Source organism: Nipponia nippon, unplaced genomic scaffold, assembly GCF_047370975.1.
Source record: "Nipponia nippon isolate SJK-2023a ecotype South Korea unplaced genomic scaffold, ASM4737097v1 scaffold_2, whole genome shotgun sequence".
Taxonomy (NCBI): domain Eukaryota; kingdom Metazoa; phylum Chordata; class Aves; order Pelecaniformes; family Threskiornithidae; genus Nipponia; species Nipponia nippon.
The window spans coordinates 63,114,787-63,128,341 of record NW_028262336.1 but is presented as its reverse complement, the minus strand read 5'-3'; positions in this window follow the sequence as shown (position 1 = coordinate 63,128,341).

Here is a 13,555-nt window from a genome sequence, read left to right as displayed (position 1 = left end):
CTTACCTGGGGCACACAGGGAACAACCCCCAGGTGCCCTGCACTCCAGTCCCACCTGCGCGACAAGCAGTACTCCTGCCATGTCGCTATTCATCTATGCAAAAATAACTGAGTGGATGTTTTGGGGGACAGCTAATATTACAGTGCTTTTTCAGAAAGGCACTCTACCCATGGCAGTGCTGCATAGTTGAACACCAGGCTCCCATAAATAATTAGTATTGCAAATCTTCACCTTGCCTTTTATCTTTGTCACAGTGACTGGAATGCACCCCACTACCATCTGTGATTATAATTCATGCATCACTAAAGCCACAAGGTATGCTTTTTACACGCCTGATGTCCACCCCTCCACCCACCACCACATCCCATAAATCTCCTTTTTTTCCAAAGATACTAGGACCCACTGGCAAAATCTGAAGACTTGCCAAGTATTTGCTTGAAATATTAATATGTTGTTAAAAACAGGAGCTCTTCACAAAAGACATATCTGACATTTCCAAGGAGTGTCTGGTGAGCTAGACTATCTGGAAAGCGTCTGTTGTGAGCGTGGTGGAAGACGTGCTTCAGAACAACCTTTTGCAGCAGGAAGCAGTTTCAGCGAGAACCTTGCTTCACTAAAAAGGGAGACGCTGACAGAAGCTAACCTAAAACAGCTGCTATATTTATTACCATTGTTAGCAGTTTTGATAATAATAGCAATAACAACAACAACAATAATAATAACAATAATTAATCAATGCAGCATGGGCTGCCCGCAGCAGGCTCACTGCCCCACAACCTTACCTCCTTGTTTACTGCGCTGTACAGTGCAGGATCCCTAAAAGTGACTGCCTGTTAAAGAAAAAAAAAAAAACAGCTCTGCATATTTTTAAGATCCACTGCAAAGTCTCTGTAGGCTGTGAAAACATGTACAGTCTAAGTAGTGAAATAATAATTGAAAAAAAATAACCCCCCTCAGACAATCTAAACCAAGAGCCTTTCCTTGAGTACACAGCAGTGATCCTAAACAAAGCCAGGGACACTGCTTAGGGCAGAGGCTTTTTGTGCCATGGTACTATGGAGAAACAGACCATCCCCCTACGGATCGACACCGTTTCCACAGGTATCTTGTCTGGGTTCACCTACAGGCTGACAAAATATTTTTATTCTGAAGATCATTTAGGCACCCAAAATTACTTGACATTATGAAATATTTAGCTCAGTGTGGTCCTGTATGATGCTGCCAGCTTGCTGGGAAATCATAGTACACCAGCAAGTACGTTGCAAAACCTTTGCTCAGGAAATAATTTTTTTTCCACCTCTTCCATGACGAAGCAGGTGTAGTTAACCCATCCACAAAGAAATCACAATTACTTTGTCTGAAATTGCCAGCATTAACACTGTAGTGACAAAAGGACAATGATTCTTCTGCCATATGATGCAGAGGTCACAACAGCCCAGACTCTGATAGCAGGGAAGATGTAAGGTGACTGAGGACTAGCCCTAGATCAGACTGCCATTTTCTTCTGTGCTGTGGTGTGCATGTATGGGCAGCTTTCATAACAACTGGTACCACAAAGAGGAATTTTGGCAAACAGCTTTCATGGGAAAAAAAAATCTTTTCTTGCTTATCTTTACGTGTCTCCACCTGCAGTGCTGCCGCTGGTCACCCTCTTTGAGTGCCCACAGCACAGCTGGCCAGATGTGCTTCACGCTTTTTGCCTTTACCACACCGTGGGGATTGGGAGAAGATCCTTAGAAGAGTTTTATTCCAAATCAGTCTGGTACAATGCAGAAATGCACATAGCAGGGTATTCAGGCTGCCTAACCTAACCTGCCTGGGGGACATGCACCCCTACCTGAGCCACCTCTGGTCCACACCCTCCGGGGCCTCCACCGACCACAGCAAGATTCATGAGTTTTTATTGATGGATTGAGCTAAAGGCTTGAGTCAGTCATGAGTAAAAAAGGTTGAAACACTTCAGGAAGGCTGCTGAATATCACACAGGTGCTACAGGTGTTTAAGAACAAGCTAACATTTTGTCAGGACACCTCTCAGAAATTGTATGCCTGCAGCTGATCTTGCCCAAGGACAGAGGATTCAGCCCTGCTTTTCTTGGCTCTGTGGTATTCAGTGAGTCCCATGATCAGGAGGACAAAAGCTGGAGGAAGCCACAGAGACCCCAAATTTCTCAGGAAGCTCTAATAACTTAGGAAAAAAAGTTAATAAAAAACCAGCTTTGGGGAAATGAGAAAGGTATCAGAAATTTAAATTTTGAAACTTGCCTGAGACATCATTTCTGGAAAAGTCAAGCTGCTGTAACAAGTACTCACTTGATGTGAGGTTTTCCTTACAGCTCTGAGATGTTCATTTTCACTAGAAAATGGTGCTAAGTGAGGACAGGAGTGTATGGGTTTTGCTACAAGTTTCAATACCCTTGTGAAAGGGCCTGGTGAGAGGCTTTGGTAAACCTCGTCCTCAGCTGTGCCTGACAAAAGCTGTACCAAACAGAGCTTATGTAGTCACTGATAAGTGTTTAGCCTTCACCTCGGCTCTTTGCAAAGTACAGTCTGGGAAGCAGAGCTAGTCTAACTCATAGTAGTTCAAACGAATCACAGGGTTTAAAACAGCTCTTGTCATCTGAGCCTCTACTGCTCTGTCTGTCTGCATGTGGGACTGTTTTTATGGCCAAACCCTCACCTGGCCTCTTAAATAGCCTTGGTGCAAGGGCTCACATCAGTAGGCACTCAAGTCTGTAGAAGTTTATCCATCCATGGCATCAACCAATGTCTCGTCTATTAGGCTGACTGAAAAGTCAACCCTTGCTATCTAAGATTGTTGTCATATCAGAGAATAAAATTTAAAGGCTGACAGTCTAAAATACAGGTGGCCTGGGCCAAATGGACAGTCTGTTGACTATTTGCACAGATCATGTGGAGTGCTTCAGCCCGAAGCAGACGGTGCGTTATCTAGAGACCTACAGTGTTACCAGATAAAGTGTCGCATGGTTACAGAGCCACAGGGCTTCATGTGAAATTATGCAGTCAAGGACCAGGAGAAGGACCACTCCTGTGATGCGCATCTCCATTGCTAACAGCAAATTCATTGCTAGAAGGGAGCCAGACCTGTCCTCCTTTCTGCTGGTTGACTCTTTCTTCAAAAGGAAGAGAAGAGGTTCAACTACCATATCACTGGAGAGACCTGTTCATGTGATGGGGAAAGAGGGAAAAGAAGAGGACTACTTATAGAGCACTAACGTGTGACACTTGTAGGACGTGTGTGTTTTCACCCTGAGTGTAAGGCAGGGTGCTCACACTTTTTACCGCCCTGCATTCAGGGCCTGGTTCAGAGACCATGAAACCTTTCCATTGATTTCAGTGGAGTTTGGATCATGCCTGAAAGCTACCCAACAGCCTGGAAGGGGGAAAAGATAAACTGACTTTCCCCCCAGAAAGATCCAGAAAAATAGTTCAGACAGAGAGAAGCAGGATATTACAGTGTTTTGGGTTTTGTTGGGGGTTTTTTTGTTGTTTGGTTGGGTTTTTCTTCCCCACAGCAGCTCATAATCTAATGCCTGGATTGTTTTTAATGTTACATTCTTCTTCTTGTTGTGATTTCTAAGGAGAACAGCCTGGAGGGCCTTTGGCCTCAGAGCCCGGCAGGCAGCTGAAATGGAGCAGGAGGAGCTCCTGCAGAGAAACGCAGTCCATGACCCGGCTGGCAGCCAGGGCTTCTGAAGGGCTGGGGAAAGGGGGGGCACTGGGGCAGGACAAGGTTGCAGAGCCACGCTCGGATGTCCTCTCCCCAGAGCTGTGCTGGGCAGATGCTGCCGTGGAGGGTGGAAGGTAACCGGCAGCTGGTGCAGCCGCACCAGATAACGGGGTGACCCCTGAGCCCATAGATTTGACAGCAGAGTTTACAAACCCACCACAGTCCTTGTGACTATCCCATGGGCTGGTGAGCAAGCTCCGGGAAAGATAGGGGGTTGATCTGGGCTAACGTGAGCCATGCTCTTGTTTAGTCTGGGCCGGTTCCAAAGTCAGTCTTAATGCTCTGGTTTGTGTTCTGGCTGAACTTGGCTTTGTTTTTCCATTTTTGAGAGAGCCCAGAGAGCAGGCTCCCGGTGTGAAAGCCCTATCAGCCAGGCTGCTGATGTTAAACAAAAGTCTCACATTTGTTTCCTTTCACATCCTTTTGGTTAGGAGCACACAGATACATTTAACAGGAACACACACCCTAAAAATAACATCTTCGGAACAGTCGGAAAATCAAGATTTTTACTTTTTAATGATTACCTTAAGCAGCCTTGCTTTATGATCCAGCCTTGGAACTGACATCGCACAATCGATCAGCCTTACAAACAAAAACACTTTTCACACCTTGCTACTTTTAAGATAAAATGCCTTTTAATGGCCTTTCTACTAATTAGCTGCCATAACTTCACAATTTCTTGGCAGAGGCTCTTTTTAATGTATGTCAATAAAACCACCAAGCATTATGGTCTTTTATTCAAAGCATGTCAATAAGGGATAAGCAAGCATAACGGTGCTGCTTTCTCCCCAGTAATGGCCACCTCCAGCTGCATCCCTCCAAACATCAGACCTGCTGCATCACCCGCCTGCCTGCGCAGGAGTTGCCAGGAGGGGCTGAGGATGGGGAGACCCCTCAGTAGGGTTGAAGTGGCCAGCAGGACGGAGCAGAAGGCTATTGCTACAGCCCTGTCACAGGTTTCTGTGCTGCTAAAGCAAAGTGCAAAGCCCAGAGGAAACCATGTGGTGTAGCCCCCCACCCGGGATACAGGGGATTGATAAACCCAGTGGCTTTTTCAGAGGCAGAGCGTCATGCAGCTGCCATGATGCTCCCTTACAGCTCTCTTCTTTCTCATGGGAGAGCTCTTCAGTCTGAGCAATGTGCCAATAAACATAATGTCAGTAAAGAAAAAAGCCATCTGAGCATAAATAAAAGGGGCCAAAGCCTCCTTAGCTGTGATCAGTCTCTAAGCATCTCTGTGATCTACATGTTGCCAACAGTAAGTCCAGCTCTTACACTCTCCCTCTTACAAATGGCTTTGCTCAAGCAGTATCAAGCACTGGCTGGGCTAATATCAATAGTGGATATTAAGGGAATACACACAATCACACAAGGGAGTAACAAATGATCCGGAACACGCCCTTGGATAAACATTTAGAGTCTCAGTTCTTCAGCAGTCCACAACAGGACTAGCCTAATGCCACAATCTCAGGATTTGTCAGCTTGGATCGCACTGAACACTGGCCTTTCTAGCCTTACACTGCAAGCTGTCTCATTATTCCTAGCTAACACAATTATCTGTGCTCATATTTTCCACACAGTCTCAATAAAACACTCAGACATTTCAAACAGACAGTTTAATTAAATTATGGCAACTGGGGTTATTTCAGTTCCAGGAGTATCTGAGGCAGAGATGCTGAGCATAAACCTGACACTTGTGCTTTCAGGGAAGGGGATAGACTCTGTTTTGTGTGAAGATGAAGCTTTCAGAGAACTGAATTTCATTAGCATCTGAATCCTCTAGAAATCATGCTCCTTTCACACATTTCAAGTTGGACACTCCAAGATGGAAGCCATCAAGCTCACTTATGCAAACTTTGTGTTATGTATGCAAGGAGAGCTGGAGATCCGGCTATTCCTCTGTGCTAAAGAAGTATTTTTAAGTGGCTTAGACATCCTCCGTGCAGCCAGGCATGCCAAGACAGCATGGCTCAGTATGGGAAGCTCTGCTTGGCCTCCTCTTTTACTAGCCACCCAAAGAGCAACGTTACGTTTCTATGATGTGTTAAGCTGTGTGACTAAAGGGCAACCACAGCAAGCAGTAAGACCAGCAAGGCTCAGTGATAGATGGAGGCAGCCTAGTGACCTGAGCAGTGAAAATAGGGCCCACTGAATTGGCAACTCCCTGCAACCATCAAAGGAGAAGGATTAGACTATTACCAGTGTGAAACACCCCATAATGGGACAGCAAAATGGGTCAGACAGCCATGCATAGGAAAAGGAGATACTGCCGTTTAACAGGATGCAGGACTTGGCATGGTATGCACAGGAGGGAGAATCTGAGGATTGTATAAAATTTCTTATGGGAGGTTTTCAGGGGAATGTGGGAATGTGTGGATCTCAGAAAAGGATGCTTATGGGAAGGACCAGAGGTGGAAAGATGGAGGCATCAAGGTGAATTGAGGGGATAACAAACATGAGGAAATAGAGGGGAAAAGGAGATAAAAGGGCCCAGGTGAGAATACGCTTGCCTGACTGAGTCCTGCGCTTCGTCACCACCATCTATCCTGTATTCTCACTAAATCCTATTTCTAACTGGCTTCTGTGAGGGTGCATTCTCTGTCCTGAGTCAATTCGTGTGAGAGCTACCAAGCTTCAGACCAGACTAGTAGGGTTAGAGAGTACCAGCACTCAGAGGGGGACTATGAACCTCTGGGGCTCATAGATCCAAGTGCCAGCAGCTGGAGGAGACCAGGAGCTAGGTGCCAAGTAGAGGACAGAGTGTCTATGACCAGCTCCTGGAGTGACCCATGCATACATTGTGTGTATATCCCAGTAGTGGACTTCAACCCTGATTCCCCAGAGAGGGGCAACAGGATGGGGCTGTCCGTGCTGTTCATGTTTGTGTGAGGGCTGGCTGTGCCGATAAAGGCACGGATTCCTCTTTGTGCTGATCCACGTGACCAGCGATGTACACACTGTGTGTGTGTGCGCGCGTGCGCATACTTGTATGCGTGTTTGCCTATCAGGGATACATGCTCAGCCTCGCCACAGGCTGGACCCATGAACATGGAACTGCAGCAACCTCACCTACATCCCGAAGCTCACCAGATTCATCCACCCTAACACCATGAACGTGCTGGAGACTCCATGTTGAGGCACTTTCCTAGCTTTCCAGAGACAGACTCTGTCACAAGAAGATTTCCTTTCCAAACCTCATTATCAACTTCCAAAATGTCCCATGCAAGTCAGGGAGAAACATCTGGCTACCTCTGGCTTTGTATCTTTTCGAGGAGAATGGTCCAACACCCCCAGTTACTGAATCGTCACTTCTTTGGAAATGGAATGACAGTGATTTGCCAGTTATCCTTAAATCACTCCTACTGCCAGACAGTCTTGCAGATAACGTAAGGAATTTATTCAGGAATCCAAAGATCAGCAGTATGATCTCCTTATTTAGAGGCAGCTGTGCAGAAATAAAAGAAAACTTACAGCTGCAGACAGATTATTCTAGCTCTGTTCCCTCTTTTATCCAGTTTAAAAGCTCTCAGCATGCTTACATACCTTTCAGCTGGAAACCTGTCTTTAAGCAAGACCTGGTACAGAGCATGTATTTTATTGAAGAGATCTTGATTCAGGGATATGTATGTCCTTGCACATCTCTTTTCTCCTCTGGGATGTTTCAGGTCCCCCTCACACCTCTCCCATTCATGCCAATACCTGACCTGAAAAGTGTTGGTGCCTGCTGCACAGGTGGGATCTCCTCCTGCCCAGACAGGGAAAAAATATCACCATCCTGGTGCTTACCTTAATGCATGCTGACTGTGAAGGAATGCTTCTCCTCGAAGGCAGAGCAGGATTCAAGCCTCCTTGCATGAATTCTTTATACACTCAAAACACTAGCTCATATGTATGCATAAGCTAACAATCATAGTAGATATAAACATATAAACAGTGATAATGCATGTAGTTAATTAGATCTTGGCTGCATCGAGACAAGAATTAATGGTAACCAAATTATTTCAGGATGACAGTGACATGAACATGCTTGGCATGAATAATGCCCCTGCAATACTCTGTAAGGACATTTTCTTCCTTTGAAGGTATGGATGTACTGGATGAAAGATTTTTGGTAAACATTAAAACCAAAAGTCATTTATCGCACTCCATATTCTATTAACACAGTTTTATTTTCCATCTGTTCTCCCAAATCCAGGATCCATGTTAGCCAATGCTTTGCATCAAGCAGTCCCTGTGTTTGGATCTCATGTGTGACACTAGTGCCCATCCTCACTTACAAAGTTCCAAAACTGGCCACTGATGGCAAATGTATGAAAGTTTTTACTTCTTTTGTAAGGACTGTGGATATACCTGCCACTGTCACATTAACATCAGAAGGAATGATCTTGGGTCATTTGGCATTAACCTGATCTCACCCCTGTGAAGAATGATTTTGACCTACAGGTTATTTTGCTTTGCACAAGCACTGTTGGCTGGCTGCTGTTATGCAGGAGAGTTGTCCTTAAGATTCTAGCATTCGAATCTACCAAGCTACCAAGCTTTTTAGCTAAGCAATTTGAGCTGCTAGCATGATACCCTGTTTGAAAAGGAGTAGAAATTTTCTGTTACTCACAGCCACATTGAGAGATGGTGCAAATCACCTTCCATCATAGCAGCGACAGGTCACACATTTGAAAACCTTCTCTATTCAGTCCTTTAACGCAACTGTGCCAGAAAGGGGACTTTGGGAGCTGTGTTTCTGGGATCCCCTGGGCATCCCCTACCAAACCTTCATTCTCCTCCTCCTCCCTCAAGTCACAGTGCCCTGCAGCATGTGTAATGGAGGTGGTGGAACCCTCTTTTATAGACAGGACAGCGACTTTACATCACATTTGGTGGCAGATGGCTATGACTGCAGAGTAGCTCCTCCTGGGCTGGCAGCAGTCCCACAGGTGCTGGACCTGGAGGGAAGCTGCAGCAGAGGCTGGGGAATGAGGGGTTTCTCCTGCTGGGGCTGGGGCAGTGGGAGGCCCCATGAGAAGGGCTTTTAGGGGCGCCTATCACAGAGCTTAGCTTTCGTTCCTTAATCTTTTCAGGTCAGGTCTGGATGCCACAAATCAGGGGAATGAAAAGAGCATTTGAGCTGGTTAAATGCCCGGGTGAGCTCCTACCAATGCTCTTCCATGGCTCTGCACAAGCCATCCTGGACACATCCTGCAGCTTTGCAGAGGAGCAGGCATCCGCTGTGCTGTTTTGGTACCCAGCCGTAGAGTAAATGGAGATTCACATCTCTTCTGCAGCACTCAGATTTTTTTTTTTTTTTTTAAGATATAGCATCCCCCAACCTATTAGATTCTATTAATGAAATTATTGTATTTCTGTACAATTCAATATTTGTTTTTCTAAAAATTTGGTCTCCCAAAGGCAAAGTTGTCTCCAGAGCCCTTCGTTTACACAAGGATAGATCAGGACCAAAGCAGGACCAGAGCCAGAAAGCCCACAGGTCTGGGATCTGGTGTCATTTTAGGGTCTGTTGTGATGATGCACAGAGTTGAATGCCCTAAAAGCATTTCAGCGTGCAAGGCAGAGATAAAAACTTCTCTGTCTTTCAACTTGTTCATCTTCCTTTGTTTTAGACTCTTCAGTGTCAGGAGGCCTTTCTTTTTATACTCCTTTAGGTTTGGAAGCTATTGAACCCCTTCAGGCCCAAGCTCAATTACAAACCATGGGCGATGCCCGGGGCTTGTGTAGGGACTCAGAAAAATGCCTTCTTCTCAATACAGTCTTGTAATGGAGCACATTCTTCCTAAAAGACAGAAAGAAGTGCTGCTGCCTGCTGAGCAGGAGCCAAGTTTAGTGCAATCACAGATCAAAGAGTGGTGTGAACCTCTCATCTCCATCTTAGCAGGGTGCTCTCCAGAATATTTAATGCTTGTGCCCAAAAATTAAATGGCAGATTTGTTTACAGAAGTGTTTTCCAAGAGATGCTTGGGCTACACTCAGCAGCTGCCCTTATCGCTTGTGCTGGGCATACCTTGCGTGTCTGGGTGATTAATTGATTTGAACTGCTTTCCGCAAGACTCCTGCTTGCGAGGCAGGGGCATGCTCCAGTGTGGTGGAAGAGCCATAAAATGACAGCTGCAACAGATGGCTTCAGCTCTCGTCTTGGTTTGGCGTGCCCTGCCAAAACGGTGCCAGACGCGCATGCCTGTGCGGGGCTTGATGAATGAGGAATAACACGAGAACATTTGTCAACTGAAAACGAAGAGGACTAATGTGCCGTAGGGACATAAAGTTAAATGGGGAGATATGGGGAATGAGGTGAAGGGGGAAAACTGCAGGTGTTTGGAGGAAGCACCTGCTAATCCTTGAGGGGAAAGAAGTGGTGGCAAGGATGCTAAGGAGGCGGAGATTGAGAGGATTAGTTTGCAGGTTTTGTGGCTTGAGTGGAGAAGGGAGGTTGGCAGATCACGCACTGACACTGCAGATGTCCAGGGCAGAAAGGAAGCCGGGGAGAGATGTGGCGTGCCAACCGTAACAGCCGAGAGGAGAACAGATGGTAGCACATGGAAAAAACGCAAAGAAAATGATGGTAATGCTAAGGTGGTCTAGTATTACATTGGATGATGGTTTTATGAGGCATACAGGTGGCAATTTGAAAAAGATCAGCAAATTCATAGTCAGGATATGTGCAAAAACAGAATGCAGATTTTGCATGATAAAGGCTCTAATCTCACTATCCTCCAGTTATGTTGTGTGTATCTTTTTAAAGCATGAAAAAGGCTTTGTGGTTTTTTTCCTAACAATCTGAAAATCAGAGAGCTCTTTGTGTATTTTGATCTGTGTGTAACTGACAATTTAGCTGGTCTCAGCTGATGAGACACACATAGCAAAGACCTGTCGCTTCCTTGTTCAGCATGCTTTGGTTTTGCTTTCTGCGCTCCAACAACTTTATGGCTAAACATATCTGTCAAGACTTTCAAATTAATGCAAGGCCATAGAACTGATTATTTGTCTTTGAATCATTTTTGAAAAATCTGATCAGCTCTGATGATGATAGAAGTAGCTCTGTTGTTTAACCATAAAGAGCTATCCTCCTGGTAAACGTCACATTCTCTGTCGAACTGGGCCATAAAATTTGGGTGCCAGTTTTAATACACATAGCTTTTTTCAGCCACCAGCAAAATCACTGTGAGCTCTCACAAAAGGCATCACTGAAACAGATGAAGTATTAATATAGTCAGATGAAGACTTTTTATGTTATGGATGAGAATAAAGGCAAATCAGTGACTCAACGAAGAGAGAAAACAAGCAATTGAGGATCATCATAGTCACGTGCAGAATCTGGGTAAGGGGAAACAGTAAGTGTCAGGTTTGACATTAATTTTGGCACTTGCGTCCAGGCTAATCTAGGCTCCCCAGTGAAATTTTTCGCATTGTGCTAAATGGCCTGAAAGGTACACGGTAGCCCTGGGCTGCACTTCTATCAGCAGCGCAACAAACCGATAGCAAAGATTGAGTTACCAGTTATGCAGCTGATTATGTCTCCAGGGGAGGGATATACACCGTAACGCCAACAGCTGCTCTTTATAAACATAACTTTTTAATATTGCTGGGCTTGTTTCAAATTGCACACAATGGCCTTCAGCAGGCTAACCTGAGCCACCAGGCTTACACCAAGGCAATGTCAAAAAGGGGGGCCACTGCCCTATTCCACGGTGTGCAGAGATGATACAAGGCTTAAACATTCTGTGGAAGATTTTAGATTTATCATCACTGCCAGCTGCATTATCCCAGTTTCTATTTCTGCACTGTTTTGGGAAGTGCCTTTGAAGGTACTATAATGTCATACTAGTTTAGCAGTAAAGACTGACATCCTACTTAATGTGTCCTAAGAACAGCCGGTCAATTGTGATGTGGTGTGTGCAGACAGGTCGATTTTGGGGTGCCGGAGCACCTCTACTTGAGACCGTGTGGCCCCCACCCAGCATGAACCCTGAGGCAGAAGATGTAGGGAAAGGGCGGTCACAGGCAGTCTTGGGGCTTTTTGCTGGGAAATGTACTCCTGCCAGAAGGATCCTTCTAGCGGCTGTGGAGGTCTGGGAGATTCTTAGTCCTCTAAGAGTTGGGGTTTTTTTATGATATCAGTGTATTTTTCAGGTCTTGTTCTCAGCAATAATCTCTCATAGTTTCCCCTATAAGTGGGAAACCTGAGCCCCAGGGAGCTTTATTTGATTTTTTTTGTAAGTGCTTGGCACTTGCAGCCCCTCTGTCCTTCCGTGGGACTTGCATGCACTTGCCAGGTTTGATAATGTGGATGTGAGTGTCATGTCCAAGGTCACACAATGAATTAATGCCAGAGCTGGGATTATTATTACTTATTATGGGCGGGCTGGTGACTACACCTATGCTTAAGGCAATCTACAGCTTCTATTACAAAAGTCTGCTTTAGTTTCTATACATGCCAAAATAAAACTGCTTAGGCTGACATTCCTTATCTATAAAAGCACCCTTGTACTTGGGGGCAGTCAAAGCAGACTGGGCTCTTGCTTACTTAATTTTGCTGGTTGCAATTCCCGACTCTCACTACTGAATTCACAGCACTGTACTTCTCTCAGATAACAGTTATCTCATGAGAAAATGCATCTCTCCTAAAAGGAGTTCTGAAAGTTTCTTTGCACATGCACTCATACACACTGGTGGAGTTAGGTACAGTGTGTTAAGGACATTAATTCAAACAGGCAGGTAAGTGTGTAAATGGGGCACTGAAATTCAGTGTTACTGGGATTGCTTCTCCCATCTGCTTTGAACTCAGGCAATCACTTGGATCCCTTTGTCACTGCAACCCACAAATAGTTACATCTCAGCTTGTTGTTAAGTGAAGCCTGCTTAGCTTTATCAGGACTTAGTTTGGTGGATTATGAGGGTAGATTTAGTTTTGGACTGAAGAAGTCTTAGCATGATCCAAAACCAGCAGCTACAGAGGAGTGAACAAGTATTTCAACCAAAATGGGAAAGGTCAGAGGTGGGGCCACAAAACAGCTGCTAAGAGCAGTGGCCTTTTGTGAGCTCTAACATTTGCTGGGCAGATAAATGGAGGAGTGAAGAAGAAATGATTCTTGCTTTTCCAACCTTGTTTGCACTCTGAAAATATATCCAGAGCTCCCTCTGGCTAAAGAGGCACCATCCAGTCCTCTCTTCACTCAGGGTATTTGTCAGTGCTGTGTCACTAGATTTGCAAAGTGAACCCTGAGATATGGGGCCATTAAGTAGGGGCAGAAAGGCAACAGTGCAGACTGGGGACTGCATTCATCTCCCTCAGTGTGAGTGGGACAGGGGATGGAAAGGGGGAGAAAGGGAAAGCTCCTTAGGTTTTCCATGCAAAGTTTGGTTTTAGAGGTTTTGGTGTCAGAATTTTCAAACTAAGGCTCATCTGCATCATTTACCTGAATGTGGCATTGTTTGTGCTGGAAGGAGAGCTCCTGCCTGTGCTCTGAGCCTCTGCCAGCCCCCAGGCCTGGGAGGTGCAAGATGCAGAGACTGGGCATGGGACAGGCCAACACCCTGAGCACTCGGGTTCAGAAACAGCTGGAGAAATTCACGGAAAGAAAAAAAAAAATCCATCAAGGTCATTAAATATAGTTTCCTTCTGTCTCAGAGAGTCCTCAGATAACACCTGTGGGAATTCAGGAAATTGTTCTGGGGAATATATATTCCCAAACATGAGCCACTGGCCATTGCTGGAGGCAAGAAAATGGGCTAGGCTAACCTACATCTGGCTCAAGACAGGCATTTTTGTGGCACACTACACACAGCAAGGGCATCT